Source organism: Notamacropus eugenii, chromosome 5 (genome assembly GCF_028372415.1).
Source record: "Notamacropus eugenii isolate mMacEug1 chromosome 5, mMacEug1.pri_v2, whole genome shotgun sequence".
In the NCBI taxonomy this organism is placed as follows: Eukaryota; Metazoa; Chordata; class Mammalia; order Diprotodontia; family Macropodidae; genus Notamacropus; species Notamacropus eugenii.
In genome coordinates this window covers 107,730,242-107,748,325 of record NC_092876.1, presented here as the reverse complement: position 1 = coordinate 107,748,325, position 18,084 = coordinate 107,730,242, and the positions used below count along the sequence as shown (strand labels likewise).

At 39.1% G+C, this 18,084-nt stretch overlaps 1 long non-coding RNA gene across 1 annotated transcript in view; it reads right to left on the bottom strand.

Moving 5' to 3' along the window:
• Window positions 1-825: 825 nt before the first annotated feature.
• The window catches only part of LOC140505022 (uncharacterized), a 98,706-nt gene continuing 81,447 nt past the window's right edge, over window positions 826-18,084 (bottom strand). Inside the window, exon 3 of the long non-coding RNA XR_011967317.1 lies at window positions 826-1,165. This is a non-coding gene — a long non-coding RNA (uncharacterized lncRNA). The remainder of the gene's footprint in view (window positions 1,166-18,084) is intronic.

Sequence of the window (18,084 nt, the reverse complement as noted above, 5' to 3'; positions counted from 1 at the left end):
ACCCCTAGGCCAAGAGGAACATTGGAGCTCCCGGTAGAAGGGAGAGCAGGAGAAGGAAGCTCTTCCCCTCTCACCAGTTCAGTTCATGGTACCTGATGAACTGTGGTCTTCACCCTCTGGATGTAGCAGGAAAGGAGCAAGCTGGAAAAGAGAGTGGCAATCCTGGTCTGGTCAGTCTAGTTTTAAATATGAAACCTGTTCCAGCTATACAACCAATTAAAGGACCAGGAAACCTTCAAATTGGGTCGTCTGGGCTTGGCTAGGCTAACTCTTACATATTTCCCCTTTTCTGAAATTCGCCATCCCTGGCAAACAGGCAAGGGTGATTTTTTTAAAAAACATGGTCATTATTTCAAATTCTGTTCTTTATCCCATTACAAACTTCTCAAATATCTGCCCTGCTTAGCCTTCTAGGACCTTTATCAAGCCCTCAAGTAAAAGAAAGACCAAAAGCTGTTCAAGAAAACTGGTCCAAGCAGAGCTTTCCAAACTACATGAAGCTCTCCCCCAGGGGATTTGGAACCTTGAGTCAACTGGTCACACCCATTCTGACATGGAAACTCTTCCAATAACACCATCCAACTGAGGTCTACAAAACAAAATTGTCTCTTTCTATAATAGGGCATAAAAAAATTCTCTAGGGATCCAGGCAATTTCTATTTGGTTCCATATCCCAAAGGCCACCCAGAATTATCCCACGGATCCTTGCTACTGTTACTGCGGGTAGGCTCAGCAAGGAAGTATCAAAGAATAACAGCCACTTGTGGATTTTAGGCACAGTCATCTTGTCCTAAGAAGCAGGACATTTTGATTTCACACAAGACAATCAGTCTAGGTCTGTTTAATGCAAAAGAACCATTTCATCTAGACAGTAGTGATCTAATTATAACACAGGAACTTCTACAAAGAACATTTACTTCCAAAGGTATGATAGCAAATATACAAACTAACTCTCCCCAACAAGAGGGAGGCATAATCCACCTCTTCAGTCTGTGGGGAGGGTATGTGGATTAGATTCATCGTTCAACTCAGTACCCACAGAGAACAGTCCCATTCCAGACTCAAATCTTGCCTCTGGCTCCAGCCCCAGGCACCCTGGCTTTTCATGTCAGGTCACCATGGCTCCAACTCCAGGTCAGTGAGGATCACCTCTAGCACCTGAAACCTAGAAGAACAAACAGCATAGAATGATAATAAAAAACAAAACACCCCCAAGCCTACTTCTTTAAGTTTAGGTAAAAGAGAGGTAAGCAGTGGAGGACAAGTCCTTCCTGACTCATCTGTTCAGTTCATGGTATATACCAAAAAATGTTGGAAAAGAGAGTGAATAACTCAGTCTCACCATTACCACCCAGTCTCCATTATAGGATAACTGGCCTTGCCTAAAGGCCCCTCAAGGCCTACTCTATATTAAAACTGGGGACAATGAGAGAAGCCTGGGCTACATAGTGATTTCAGATTTCTTACATTAAACTTAGTATCAGTTCTTATGCAGGGCTCAGTAATACAGAACAGTGTCAGTATATCAATATTTATATAGAATTCAATAATACAAACATTTTTAACGAACAATCAACAGATGAAAAGTTTGTAAAATTATACCATTGGGACAAACTTGTGAGGGAACATTCACCAGAAGAAAAACTCTACTGTACATCTACAACCTAAAATCAATTTGGCAGATTTCTCTGTGAATTCTTAATCTAGGGTATCAAAAATTAAAATAAAAAATCTCAGGGATTCACAGAAATGCAGAGGACTCAATTTTTATCCTACACAAGGCCCTACATGTAGCATTGACTACCCTGCCCCGCACTGCCTAAAGGCCAGATAAATTACATTTCACTCCCTCCTCTCAGAATTGTCTGGCTCCCTTAAGGAGATTGGGGTGCCTAGGCTCTCTGCAGATGGCAGAGAACTTGGGTCTGGATAGGTGACATCATCTTATAATTTATGTTAAATTAGTAATTTTGTGCCAGTGTTGTGATCTTTTTCCCAAACTGACCCTTTTCTCCTTGTGGCCAGGTATTCTGGAATATGCTATAAACCCCTCTGGAGTATGCTATAGCCCATGCTACCCTTCTATTTCTCTGAGACATATTCTAGCTGTACAACCTGCCTTCACATTTACTGACGCTCACACTTTGGGACAGCTCTTTTCACTAACTCCAGTACAAGTCAACATTTATGTCTCTTCGGCCTACCACTCCCAATATTGTGGACAGATCTGACGCCACTACCACATTTTGAGCAATACTTCTGTAGTCTTGTCACTCTTTTTTTTTATCAGAACACATGGGTCATTTGCTCTGTCTCCACAATTTTGTCATATTAATGCAATCTATATCTTCACTCAGAGTATCTCCTTTCACACAATTTTGGTTTGTATTCCCCAGTTCTTTCCCATGAGCATAATTCCTGATTTGAACTGCCCTGGAGCACTGGAAGCTACCCATAGCCCTCCAGGCCAGACTACAAGAAACCATGTCTTTCTGCAAATTAGCAGACAACCAGCATCAAACCTTTGGGAAATCCCTACAGGAAGGCAGTCAGGTGTGTCCCATCCAGAACCTCTGCATTGATCGTCACGTGAAGGGTTACATGAATAGAGCCCTTGCTGATGATCCAGGTGATGATTTTTTATTAAGGAGGTGCTGATAACCCTATTAGGTAGGGGCTAAGTGCCATGGCATTCTGATTTCAGCATCACTTCTGTTGTTGTTGAGTCGCATAGTTGTGTCTGACTCTCCATAACCCTCTGTGGGGTTTTCTTGGCAAAGATACTGGAATGGTTTGCCACTTCCTTCTCCAGCTCATTTTACAGATGGGGAAACTGAGACTATATTTGAACTCAGGTCCTCTTGACTCCAGGGCTGGTACTGTATCTACTGCACCACCTAGCTGTCCATTTCAGCATCATACCTCACTTCATATGTACCCAGTCTTAAATTTGTCGTTGATTCTCTTGCTAAATGACCTGGATTGCTTGATCCTTTTTCCCCCTGACTCCCTGGATGTACTTAACTGTCAGAAAAGTCTGTGGTCAAGGATATGTAACAGCAAGGACCCTGGCATACACAGGAGGGTCTGCTGTACAGGTTCTTAGATCTGGTTTTCTGAAAGGAAAGCAACTTTTGAGGGGTCAAAAATCTACTTTAATCAAACACATTTATCATTCACTTAGTTCAAAGGTAAAAGTCAGCATCCTGAATTTCAGGGAAAATACAAACAGAAATTACAAAGAGAAAGAACAACAGACAGGGCTTCCAAATGTCTGACCATATGCAATACATATATCACAGATCAACAGACAGATCCAACTGTCTGACCATTACATACATACATACACAGTTACCAAAGAAAGAAGCATCAACATCTGAGTTTTCAAAGCTGGGGGGCTCCTAAGCAGCTACCTAGAATCTTGTCTGGCCAAACACTTCCAATGAGTAAGCCCCAAAAATCTCACCTCAGAGCATTTATACACTTTTCAGAGCCAAAGGGCAGGACTCTCTGACCCACTGCCTCAAAAGAAATGAACAAAAGGTATTGAGGTCTATTAATGGATGGGGAAGATCTTTAACTCTTCTCCCTACCCACCATTAACCTTATATTAACATTATAGGATATCTCAGATTTACAGTGTTAACAAGGGGTATCTTTAATATCTACTTGTTTGGGAAGAAAATCTAAAACGTAGTTGCCTGAGAAGTTGTCCAGAAATTGAACTTGGGAACTTTCAGGTGTTTTTCAATTCCTTCATTGGTGAGAATATTCCATTGCCCATATCCCATCAAACCAAAACCTCAGACCCCAGTGTGTTTTCAGAGTCATAGTGGTAGTGCCTAGACCCCAGATCTCAACAGATCATTCCCTTTGAAAACACAGTGAGCCTAGCCTAGCAACGCAACCAAAAGGAAGCCTTAGAAAGTTCATGTTGTCACATGGCAATCTGTTTTCTTCCTCATGACCACCATGAACTTTGTGTGCCACTCAGTGACTCTTTGCTTCCTTCTATCCAGGGCCCTTCCACTGCTGTTGTGATGGCCCTTTGGCTATCATAGTGATCTGGTTTCAACGCAGTTTATGGGTTTTGGTGTCCATTCCTTTTCTTGTCCCAGTATCTTGACTTTCTCTCTAATCATTGGAATCCCCAGTTCCTGGTGCTACTCATTCTTTGGTTCTCAACCTGCAACCTCTTCTCTTTTTCCACGTAGTTTTTCAATGGTTTGGGCCACATTTCTTCTAAAATGGATTAGTATAAAATCTAACTGCAGTCTGAAACCACAAACTCAGCAAGAGAATAAGGACAGAGTGTTCTGTTATTTTTTCATCATGTCTGACTCTCCATAACTCTATTTGGTGTTTTCTTGGCAAAGATACTAGAGTGGGTTGCCATTTCTTTCTCTAGCTCATTATACAGAAAAGGAGCCAGGGCAAACAGGGTTAAGTGACTTGCCTAAAATCTCACTCAGGTCTTCTTGACTCCAGGTCCAACATTCTATTCACTGAGTCACCTTGCTACCCTAATGAGGATAAAAGTTATATTCAAAGAGCAATGAGGGCAAAAAATGGAGAAAATTCTTTATTTGAATTTTTAAAAATAAGTTTACTATATTTTATATGATAATTTTGAAACATTCCTTTCAGTGTCTACCTATATATATTTTTTCTTTGTAAAGAGATTTCAAAGGCTCATAAATTTACAGTTTGAAAGGACCTCAGAGGCCATCTTCAATTCCTTCATTTAGCAGATGAGGAACCTGAGGCTCCAGGGGGCTGAGAGATGTCTAACGTTGGGCAGGTACCTAATGTCAGAAGTGGGATTTGTATTCCAATCTTCCTACTCCCCAAGGAGCAGCATGTTGTCTCTGGGCAACTTAGATTCTCAGACTAATCTAACAATGAACAGCCTATTACTACTAGCTAGATCTCATTCTTGACTCCTTACTTTCTCTTACTCCCCATATCCAATCAAATGACAGGTTCTGCTGATTTTACCTTTGTAGAACCCTTCGTAAACACCAACTTTCCTCTTCTGATACTGACAATACCCTGGTCTAGGCCCATCAAACTGTTAGTTGGATGATATGGATGCTGAGGTCCCTTTCCATTCTAGAATTCTGTGGTTATGAGAATCATATTTTGAATCATCTAAGGAACATCACTATTTAAATAAAACTTTCAATGGATTCTTTTTAAAAATGTATCTCCCTCAAATATCCTCCTAAGCCAAGACATTTCATTCTGTTTTTGTTTTGTTTTTGTGCCTGGTACATAGTAAGCAATTAATAAATGCTTGTTGATTGATTGATTAAAATAAATAATTAATATGTTGTCTAAAGGGTCACTTCTTTCAGTATATTTCTTATAAATTAAGATAGTCACATATGGGGTTTTCTAAAGATTGAACATGTCTCTGTTCCTATTTAAAAGATGAAAATTTAAAAAATCATTTAAATATGCATACTGTGAATAATGAAGTGCTGTGCATGGAGAGAATCCAAAAGACTCTATTAGTCCTGGTAATAAAAAAGAGATATGCATAGCTCTGAGTAGACCAGACAATCCTCTTGAGGCTTCAGGGATGAATAATTGTATTACATCAAATATAAGTGACGTCATGAAAGCTAAACCCATTATGACTCAACGCAACCTTGGCTCTCCCTTATTTCCCCTCAAACACCAAATGCATCTGCTGGCTTCTGCAAAGAGAGCCAGAAAAACACATCTGACAAAATATCACATTAGAGATGGTGTGTGACCTCAGATCTGTGGATGTGTTATCTATAATTAGATGAATCTGTCAATTTGAATAAACAATAAAAAGCGTTTGTTGGGTTTCTCAGTTGGGGAAATAGAATATCACGATGGGTGAGAGCTGGCCTGGGTTTCAAAGGGAGGATCAGGGAATTTTCAGAGGGCACTAGGTTAATTGGAAAGTAGGTTATTCACAGAAACTGAAATTAGCTTGCAGGAGAGGTAAAGAATTAAGGGGTAAAATGTTTCAAGAAGGCATAGCACTAAGGAAAGGTATGGTTTCTGTAAATATAGGACTAGATTGCATATTTTCAGGAAATTGGATAAGAGAAAGGTGGGAAGGGGGTGGGGAAACCAGTTATACTTGATGGTCATAAGACACTTAGGTGGTATAGCATACTAGACTTGGCATAAGAAAGACCTAAGTTCAAATGTGGTCTCAGATACTTGCTAGCTATGTGTTATTAATCAAGTCACTTAACCTCTGTTTGCTTCAGTTTCCTCATCTGTAAAATGGGTCTCATAATGCGACCTACCTTGTAGGGTTGTTATGAAGATGAAATGAGATAATATATGTAAAATATTTTGCAAATCTTTAACCAATGTACAAATAATAGTTACATGAGAAACAAATAATCTTCTTCCTCCAAGAGGATAACAACAATCCACCATATTAGAGAGAAAGAAATGATTATTTCCCAGGTATATTAAGCTGAGCATTTGTCTGCTCCTGAACTGACCACCAGCTGATATCCCAAGATCATTCTCTTAGATACTGCAATGGTACCTACTTCATTATCATAATATTTAAAGAATTTATGGTTTTCTTAGTATGGCTTCTTGATCCACAAATAACAGACCTCAGTAACATTCTTCCCATTCTCCTTCCAACCATGGTAAGTGATCTTTATGGATTACCATGCCTAAAAAAACCTCATTTCCTGGTGGCCAACCCTTGAGTGATGAGCCTCTCCTTACTTAGCATAGTCTGGTTCTAAATCAGCAGACATTGAACCCATGCTTGAAAGCCTTTTCAGATCAGAAGAACCTTCCAGGGCAAGGTCACCTCCCTAACACAATGACACAGTGGAGTAGGACTTAAGTAGGAATTATTATATTTGTAACTACAGAATCGATACTTGGCCCCTTGGGATAGAGATACCTGCTTCCACCAAAGGGGTTACACTGAATGGGTTCAGTCCTGGGGAGAAACTGTCCTCTAAAGATAACAATACAGCCTTTTTATATTCCACAGACCTGGAGGCTTACATATGGCTTATTGGTAGTTATCCCTTTTAGGTAACCCTTAAAGCTTAGGTATTGCTCATATCTAGGGTTTTTCCAAAAGGACATAAAAAGATATTCAATGTACAAGGTAGATCAGGTATAGAACAGCTATTTATTTCCTCCACTACAAAAAAAAGTGTCTAAAAACTAGAATGACTTATAAGCACAAGTTAATAAAGACTTAAAACATGAGGCAATAACTTATGACTACTATTTCACTTATACAGTAGCTTGACACTCAAAACATTAGAATATGGAACAGTTATTTCATTTATCTCCTGACTCTGTACTATTGAAACCATTACTTCAAGGTCTGACAAGCCAGTCAGGGCCTTAGGCTGGTCCTCCTTCAATGGTTATGTTCTCTAAGGAGGATATACTTGTAGAAAACTTTTCTTGCTGATAGAAAGCTCCAACTGAGCTTACAATATCACAAACTCACAAAGTTGCCTCCATTCTGGAAATGGCCATTTCATGGTCACTGTTTTATCCCCTATGCTCAGGGAAAGACACATAGAGAAAAGGAAGCAGTCAGGGGCCTGGGTTCGGGCTTACCTAAACAACAATGCACCTGCTGCAGTTTGAGCAGCTACCTTTGCTGATGAGGGAGAAAGGAGTCCATCTCCTCCCATCTCAAGAGCAATCCCACAGAGAGATTTCAACCCCATATTTTCAGAAGAAAGAACAAAGAGAGAGTGAGAGCAGAAATTGCTTCTCCCTTTCAAAACTACTGAGTCCATGCTTCTTTCTGGATCAACAGTCAGTCTTCTTTTGATGAGTCTTTTTCCTCCTGTTTTTACCACAGAGACCAAGGGATTACTGCCCCATCCCAAGCTGCAAGTCTTTCAACACGGAGCAAGAGCACACATGGCCCACTGGAAGTGACTCTAGGGAGACCAGCTCAACTCCATGCATATTCCTTTAGGGTATTTATAGCCAGCACAGATGCGGAGCTGGGGGAGGGACTGGCTGCTCCTATTACATTTAATACTTTATGTTTATTTATTACATTTAGTAGAATGTGAGCTCCTTGAGGGCAGGGACGATTTCATTTTTGTTTTTGTGTGCTAAGTGTTTAATGGTACTGCTTGGCACACACAATAAATGCTTATTTATTGTCGATTTATTGATTAACTGATTGCCTAGTAAAGTGTCTTGCATGGTAGAAAGACACATTAAATGTTCATCTAATTAAGCTACTCCTCAAATATTTTCAAAGTTGTTCTATACTCACTAATTATTATCAGAAAAAAAATTCCACAAGTCAGATACATTCATTTTATTATTTTAAGAATTTATATTATATTTAATGGAAACAGAGGTCATTAACATATTATGGCAACTAAAGCTTGTAATGTAGAATTTTTTTTCTACAGAATTGGAAAACACCAACATCTTTGACGCCTATTACAAATTATTAGCATTTCAAAGGTACAATGATCTCTTTAGTGTCACGTTTAGCACCACTGAACTCTCATCTCCAAAAAACAAATTAAATGCCAATGGGCAACAATGATTACTCTAAATAATTACTACACAAATTGTAATGAAATAATACAAATATGAAGATCCACAAATTTTAAATCATTTTAGATTCGCTTGAATTTGACTTAGATTCACTAAGTTATTTCTGTAACTTAGAGATGGTGGTATTTAGTAGTATTATTTCAAGTAGTTCAAGAATACAAGTAGTAGTATTATTCTTTTCTCATCGATAGGGAAACTGAGGTTCAGAAAAGTTCAGTCATCCACTTCAGTAAACATAGCCAAGGCTTACCTCTAGGCTTTTCCATTCATGATTCAATGCTCTTGCATCATACTATCCCACAAGGTCCACCTGATGAAGTAATTTGAAGTTCATGAACTTCTGTCAAAACTGCAAATGTAATACTGCAGACAGACTGCTGTTCTTGAAGTCAGAAGATTTGAGTTCATGTCCTGGCTTATGGGGCAAGGCATTGCAACTCTCCAAGTCTCATTCTCCTTATTGGTAAAATGCAGATAATACATGACCTACCTCTTATACCTGTTAGGAGTAAATTGCTTCCTAGCCCATAAAGTACTTTTATAAGTGTTGATGAGGCTCAGTAAAGATAGAGAATCGGTAGAGGAATCTCAAGACTGGAGTTTCCTGTGTGGGCCATCTGGAAAAGAATTTCATGGACTCAGGATTCTTGAGGTAAAGGTGGTAAAGATTTATCACACTTTTCAGTAGGCAAGGGAACCTACAATTTGAAAGGGGTACAGGTAAAGTTTATACAGTATATTCTATCGTATAACATGTGCCAAGTGTGGTGATTAGGTGATTCAGGGCAGGATTAGGGAGCGGTTAAGGAGTGTTAGTTCTTAAAGGAACATGTACTTTTAGTATCTACTGTGCAGGTATTTACCCAGAGTTCATCAGGAAATAACCCAAAAGGGAGCTACATAGAGGTGTGGTTTTAGGCCTGAAAGGTCGCTAAGTCAACTAACAGTCAAGACTGACTAAGGAATACCAGGCTGCTCTCATCAATGTCTTGTTAGACAAGAAAATGTAAGGGAGTATACATATGTCTAAGTCGAGGATACATATGATTGGTCAGTGAGTAGTAAATGTCGCTATGTACCCAGTACACAGCCTATTCAACCAGTACGTAGCTGGTTCAGAATAATAAATTTTGTGGGTGTAGCTGGCTACTGTATCAGGAAAAGAGATAAAAGTTTTGCTAGGGCAGGCTGTTCTTGGACTGGGGAGAACCTGCTGGGATAGTGTTTTGAGGATAGGGAGAAATGTGATTTTTAAAGAGAAATGTGATTTTAGACTTGGGGTCCAAGCACATGCACCCAAACACCCCATCAGTGTGGCCTATTATTTTTACCTACATTGCCCCAAATGAGACCTTGTTCTTAGAATGCTTGGGAAGTGATAGACAAAGGGTGACAAAGACCTTTAAGAAGAGGGCATGGGGATCATATGAAGTGGTTCAATAGAATGGAGATCTCAGTCATAGGACAAAGGAATGAAGGGAAGAAGAGTGAGTAAGAGGTTCCCAAAGACAGTGGGACTCTTCAAGTTAGGGAATGCTCAAGAGGGGATAGTATCTTGTGAGGACCAATTCTCAGAAAACAAAGTAGGAATCTGTCCAATAGCCCTTAGCAGTGATCTGGGAACACTGACTAGTGATCATGATGGGAAGAAAACACTGCTGGTTAGTTACAATGCCTCCTTAGAGAAACATGCCCTAAGTAAGAATTTCTGTTCACCTGGAATCGACCATTTTCCAAGTGTGTGTAGAAAGCCCAGGCAGCTTCACGGCTCTGTCAGTGAAAGACATTAAATCCCAGTAGGAAGCAACAGTTTGCTAATATGCTACTCATCAGGCCAGGATGCCTGCTGGGGAATCGATTGAAATGCATTAAATGCAGCTCATCATTGAAATCAGGCAGGAAATTAAAAAATTTTGAAGTCGTTGAAAGGTGAATTTTATGTTAATTTAAAAGAAAATGTTTGGTTAAACCAACTACTCTCCAAGTGACTTCTTGATTTGTATGTTTGCTAGACATCACCTTGGAATAAATTAAAACTCAGGGATTTCATACTTGCTTCAACAAAAAAAGCTACTTAGTTCATCCTTAGCAATCATGATATTTATTTTTAGGTGCTCTAAATATTGGAAGGGGGCGGGGATTCCCATGCCATTTTGTCCTAGAGATGACCATGGCAAGAAAAGCCCCTTTAACTATTAAGGGATATTAAACTGGAGCGACTGAAATCGAGCTCTCCTACAGAAATCTAAGAAAATCTCTACCCTGGATGGTGCATCCTTTTTTTCGCAAATACACACACTATCGGAGGGAAAGAGGAAATCCTCAATTGTTTCTGCCTCTGTGAATGGAGGGTAGAACAAAAAACACCCTCCTCTATTCTCACTTTATAAGGGGCTCAAAATGCCAGACATCTTTTCATGTGACACCATCTACTCTGCGTGGTTTGCCTCCACCATCATCTACCATGTGTTGGCTCCAAGTACTCTCTGACTTCCTCCCCCTCAATACCTTTTCAACTTCCTTTTGTGTATTGTCTCTGTCTTATTAAATTGTTAGTTCCTCAAGAGCAGGAATATAAATAATTATATCTCCAGCGTTCACCACAATACCCAGCACATAGTAGGTGCTTAGTAAATATTTATTATATTATATCATATCATACCCACCTAGAGAGCTTGCATGGAGAGGCAATATCTGGGAATACAGAGGAAGTGCAAAGGAATGGAAGATGATATCCTGGTGATTTTATCACACTGCTCCTGCTGGGTTTGGTGTCACATGCATAGTCCTTAGCAAATGTTCACAGTGGTCTCATGACTACCAAGTTTCTCTCTGCTGCCTTCAGGACTTAAACTCTGCAGAGTGCCTGCTGGCCACCTTGGCTTCTATAATAATAATTAGCATTTACGTAGCACTTTAAAGTTTGTAAATATCATATTTTTATTTATTTATTTATATTTATTATATTACATTTATATTTTATATGTAATATATAAATTATATAATATGTATATAGAATAGATATAATTATATATATTTATAAATATTATCTCATTTTATCCTCACAGCAACCCTGGGAGGGAGGGTGCTATTTTCAGCCCCATTTTATAGATGAGGAAATTGAGGAGGATACATTAAGTTACATGCCCCAAATCATACAGGTAGTAATTATATGAGGCAGAAATTGAATCAAGATCTTCCTGACTCCAGGTCTACCACTCTAGCCACTGTATGTCCTAGCTTGCTTCCTATCTGCTAGAGTGCAATGACTAGAAAGCCTTTGCTTGACAAAGGTAGGCTTAATGCTCTGAGCCACCACATGCAGCAAAGGGACAAAAGTGTTGCTTGTGAACACACTTTGAATATACAAAGGACTCTCCAAGCTAAGATTATATATCTTTTGAATTCTCTGTGTCTGGGTCTATTATCTCAGACAATCCTCTCACTTAAGGTTAGGAGTTCCTTATAATTTCCATTTAAACCTCACAAGAAGATCTTGTGCTCCACCCCAAATCACGCGGGAGAGCTCTGTTGTGCAGTGTTTAGGATAGAGCTTATTTTACTTCCATGATTCTTTCCAAATTTGCCTGTAAATAAATTTGAGCAGGGACACAAGCTAAACAAGTAAGGCATGTCACGTTTTGTCCATCCAGTCAGCAATCTTGCCTCAATTATGTATAGATGTTAGCAACAAGACTTCCAAAACTTTGAGTCTCCCTATACAAAGCAAACCAAATCTCAATAACCATCAGATATCATTAAATAGACAAACCACAGAGTCCAGAGCTCCCAACAAGCCATCACCATAGTTATAATTCTACAGAATCTCAGAATTTCAGAGAAGGAAACGATGGTGTGCTAGAATCATCTTGGACCTACTTGGGGGAGTCAATTGTTAAATTATCAGTATGGGCATTTATACCTTGGAAATTGGTGAACTCTATAAATCAGATATTGATTTATTGTTTTGTTAGCTGTCTAGACTTAAGAATGTGAAGAAGAAAATGGTAATAATGCAGATTATATTTAATAGTATAACATGCATCTATTATCACCCTAAAGAGCCAGATGTTAAATATTTACCAGCATGCCCTTGGTAGTAAGGAGCCTTGGAGATCTTGTAACGTACTCTGTTCCTGAAACTACCTTGTCCACAACATCACCCATAAATGCTTGTCTAGCTTATGTTTGAAGACCTCCAAAGAATGACAACTTACTGCCTCTTATATTAACCCATTCCCATTTTGGTCAGCATTAATAATTAGATCAAGCCAAAATCCATCTCTCCAAAACTTCTACCAATTGATCTGAGTCCTGTACCCTGAGACCAAGCATTTTTTCTTCAGATATCTGAACACAGCTATCAAATCTGTACTTTGGCCAACAGACATAAGGAGTTAACTTCAGAAGGTCAGCCTAATGGTGGGAAATGATAACAGAAATTCTATACCAGTTTTATTGTTGCTTTTTAATCCACATAACGTAAAACAACATAACAAAGCAACAAACAGAAAAGAACAGGAGGGAGAAAATGTAACTGCAAACAGCAGATAAAAACTTAGCATTGAAAATACTGAAAAAAAGAAGTGACGCAAATATTTGAGGGGAATAGTCCATGTTAGATCAGACAGCCATCTCACTTAAAGTTAGGGAAACTGACTTCAGATCACACCATTGACATAGCACTTTATTTTATTTTACTAATATTATTTGAATACCTAATCTGTCTCTCAGAGGCTCAGTTTCCTCATTCATAAATATGGGTAATAATATTATTAGCCCCTACCTCCGGGGGTTGCTGTGTAGCTGAAATCAGATAATGTATATAAACCATCTGGAAAACCCTGGAGCACCATAGTGCTGAATGGCGTGGTTAGAGTGCTGGGCTTAGAATCAGGAAGACCCAGGGTTCAAATCCAGCCTCAGACACTTACTAATTATGTGATCCTGAAGAAGTCTTTTTACTCTATCTGCCTCAGTTTCTTCATCTGTAAGATGGAGATAATATTTTCCAAGGTTTGTTTTGAGGATAAAATGAGATAATATTTAAAAAGCCCTTTACAAACCTTAAAGCACTATATAGAGGCTAGCTATTATTATTGCTGTGCTATGGGTCTTCTTCTAGGTCTTTTAATATTTCCTGGTTGCCAGGGAAAGACTGAGGCTTTCCCTTTCTTTGTCTTATGTATCTTTCACTCCCTGACTGTGTAATCTCCTGTTCTGGTCCTTGGTGATGGTTTTTATAGGATATCTTGCATACAAATCATCATTGGTTATATGCTGCCGGACACTTATATCCACTATGGGTCTCCCCACAGACTTTTGTGGGGAGTCATCCTTAGTTTTGATTCTTTGGTGGCTGTGGTGTTTCATGTTTAACATGAGAGTATAACTTCCAATGGTTGATGGACCCACAGGAATAAGCCCTGGTCAGAGGACTTCCTGGGAGAGCAGGGGAGGAGAAATGACAGTCAGTCCCAAGCCAGCCCCCTGTACTAGGTGGTGCAGAGGATAGAGCCTTGGGTCTGAAATCTGGAAGACCTGAGTTCAAATCCAGCCTCAGACGCTTACTAGTTGCATGACCCTGGGCAAGTCACTTAACCTCTTTCTGCTTCCATTTCCTCAACTGTAAAATGGGGATGATAATAATAGCACCTATCTTTCAGGGTAGTTGTGAGGATCAAATGAAATAATGATTCTATAGTGCCTGGCACATAGTAAGAGCTATATGAAAGTTATTGTTATTGCTGGGCAGCCAGTCTTCTCATGACGTGATGGCTTATTTTGCCTGCTGTGACCCAGTTTATGATTTAAGGTTTTACTGAATGATGAATTTTTACCTGTGGAAATGAGGCTAAGTGATGGATCACACCTCTCCCATTACTCTGCTTGTTACAGTTAATTACTGTTATGATTATTTATTGTTAGCTGTGACTACAAATGCATGTGCTATTTCAGGAGACTTCTTTCTCATTTGAAGCAAGAATTTTTATATTAGTATGGTTTATTATCATTACTTTTAAGGCAGCTAAGGGGTTTAGTGGAAGGCTGCTGTAGCTAGAATGAAGAAGACCTAAATTCTAATCCTAACTTGGGTACTTATGAGGCGTGTGAACACTAGGCAAGTCACTTGAATTCTATTTGCCTCAGTTTCCCCATCTATAAAACTGGGATAATAATAGCACCAGGTTCCCAGGGTTGTTACGAGCATCAAATGAAATAATATTGGTAAAGCACTCTGTAAACCTTAGAGTGCTGTATAAATGCTGCAATTTTTGTTTGTTAAATCCATGTTAAGATTTGTTTTCTTTAAAGAATAATTGTTTGTAGCCTCATAAATTTGCTGGTCAAAAATACAGCAGGTTTATTTTCATCTTTTCTTCTAACTCCTACTGTGCTCAAAGATAACACTAGCTTCTGTCAAGGTCATGCTCAGGCTGTTTGTATTCAAGCTGAGCAGAATTCTGAGGTAACTACCACTTCCAATGAGATTTTTCACATATATTCCTTGTGAGGACCTGTTGATCATAGGTTTCCCCCACTCCCCCAAACAACAGGAGCCTGCAGGGTCAGAAACTGAGTGCAGGAAATGGCTCTGGCCAATCAGCACTCACAAATCCAGGAGACATACTGACAAGGACCGATGTCAAATGCAGAGTTTTTCATTGTACAGACAAGTGTAAACCAGGCTCAAATTACATTGTGGAAGACATCCTATCACCTTCCCAAGATTATGGGTACTCATAAGGAAGGAGAAGGCTGGTGCAGAACTAGAAGAAACTTTGCTTTATGTGCCTGGAAGAGTACGCCTTTTATCTCAAAGAACCCGAAGGGATGAAAAACAGAATCCCCATACCAAGGAGTCAATATCCAGCTAAGATCAGCTGACTGCAATTTATCTCTGAAATAATTCATATCCTTCCATCAGTTTCACTGGAATACACATGAATGATGCTCTGGGCTTTGATTTCATCTTTTACTGGCACAAGACTAATGGTTACTACAGAACTTTTAATTTAAAGAGAATTAGTTGCTAAATTTTGGGGACAATTACTCTTAGCATGCTATTTTCCTTCAGGGAGACTCTTTTAGCTGGAAAATACTATCTTCTTATAAATAAATTGTAATAATTTTTCTAATTTATTTGTTTATTTATTTTTAAATTTCATTTAGTTAATTGATTTGTTTTCAGTTTTCAACAATCACTTCCATAAGTCTTAAATTTTCTCCTCCTTCCTCTCCTCTCACTCCCTGAGACTGCATGCAATTTTATATGGGTTCTACACATACGTTCTTATTAAACACATTTTCACATTAGTCATGTTGCATAGAAGAATTAAAATGAATGGGAGAAACCATGAGAAAAAACAAAACAAAACATAACACAAGAGAAAATAGTCTGCTTCATTCTGCATTCCAATTCCATAGTTCTTGCTCTGGATGTCAATGGCATTTTGCCTTGAGTCCTTTGGGAATGTTTTAGGTCCTTGTATTACTGTGAAGGGCTAAGTCTATCAGAAACAGTCCTTGCACACTGTGATTGTTACTGTGTACAATGTTCTCCTGGTTCTGCTCCTTTCACTCAGCATCAGTTAACATAAGTTCTCTCTGAAGTCCTCCTGTTCATCATTTCTTATAGCACAATAGTATTCCATTACATTCATACACCACAACTCGTTCAGCCATTCCCCAATTGATGGGCATCCCCTTGATTTCCAGTTCTTGGCCACCACAAAGAGAGCTACTATAAATACTTTTGTACACGTGGGACCTTTTCCCATAATAAATTGTAAAAATGATAATATTTACATGCACTTTAAGGTACGCAAAGGGATTTATAACTATTATCTCATTTTATCCTTACAATCTCCCTTTGAGATAGATGCTATTATTTTCATTTTACATTTGGGGAAACAGTTAAGTTAAGACAGGCAACAGTTAAGTGACTTTCCGGAGTTATACAAGTAAGTGTGAGAAGTTAGGGCAGCTAGGTGATGCAGTGAATAGAATATTGGGCTTGGAATCAGGAAGACTCATCTTCAGGAGTTCAAAACTGATCTTAGACACTTAGTAGCTGTGTGACCCTGAACAAGTCACTTAACCTTGTTTACCTCAGTTCTTCATCTGTAAAATGAGCTGGAGAAGGAAATGGAAAACCACTCCAGTATCTTTGCCAAGAAAATCCCAAATGGGATTTTGATGAGTAGGACACAACTGAAATAACTGAACAGCAGCTGTAAATGTAAGAAATCCAATAGGTTCTGAATTAGTACCCATGAGGCAGGGGTAAAAAATTGATGTGCAGGAAAGTAAATGTTCATGTGGATCTGGAAGGAAAGATGAGACTGCGAATAGTGCTTGGGATAAGAACTCACCTTCAGCTAGGAATCTAGCATCAAAGTATAGGATATTAAGGAAGGAAAGAGCAGGTGTCTTACGGTTTTTGTCTTAATTGGAGCAATTGCTGAGATTGCCCACTTCACTTGTAAAATCTTTGTATTCAGCTCACAAATGGAATCGGAGCCAAGAATTGAACTTCTGCACTTTTGCTTTCCTTGCTGTGCGAAAAGGCTGGAAGAGGACTGAATTCAGGGTTGCCATCTGGGCTGTGCATGGTGGACTGTGATCTGTTATTAAGATACTGGTGGGTGGTGAGCATTCAGAGGACTCCCCCCAGATCATCCTTTTAAGGAGGGGGCCAAGTGCTGCCATCTCATTATTTCCCACCCAGATGCACCCCTGGACTTCATCATATACCCAAAGTATGGGCTATCACTCTCTTCTTCCTCCCATTTCAGCTTCTTTTTTTAGTAGGTTGTCTTCCCCATTAGATAGTGAGCTCCTTGAGGGCAGGGACTATCTTTTGCCTTTATTTGTATTCTCAATGCTTAGTACAGAACCTGGTACATAGTAGGAGATTAATAAATATTTACTGATTGATGTTAATGAAATGCCTCTGTAAAATAATGATATTGGTAGAGTGGACCTAATGAAGTATATGAAAGCAACTAAACACAAACACAAACACAAATCTAGATTGCCAAGGAAACCAGCATCATCTTTTCAGGGGCAGACCTAAGGAGTTATCAGCAGTTGGTTACCCTAAGTCCTACCTAAGATCAAAGAAGTTGGCTGATCTCCACTCACTTTCTAGCTTTGAGTAACACTACGTGATTCAGTTAGGTAGCATCATTGGAAGACTATTGTTATAGAAAAGATTGATTGTGCTGTGTGTGTGTGTGTGTGTGTGTGTGTGTGTGTGTGTGTGTTTATGAGAGAGAGAGAGAGAGAGAGAGAGAGAGAGAGAATAGTGGATATAGTTCAGGACTTGAAATCAGGAAGACCTGTGTTCAAACCTTGCCTCAGATAATTCACTAATCATGTGACCTTAGGCAAGTCATTTAACTCCTGTAAGCCTGTTTCCTGTCTGTAAAATGGGATAATTGTACCTACTTCACAGGATTGCAAACTTTGCAAAGCAAAATATTCTATGAACGTCAGCATTTCATTATT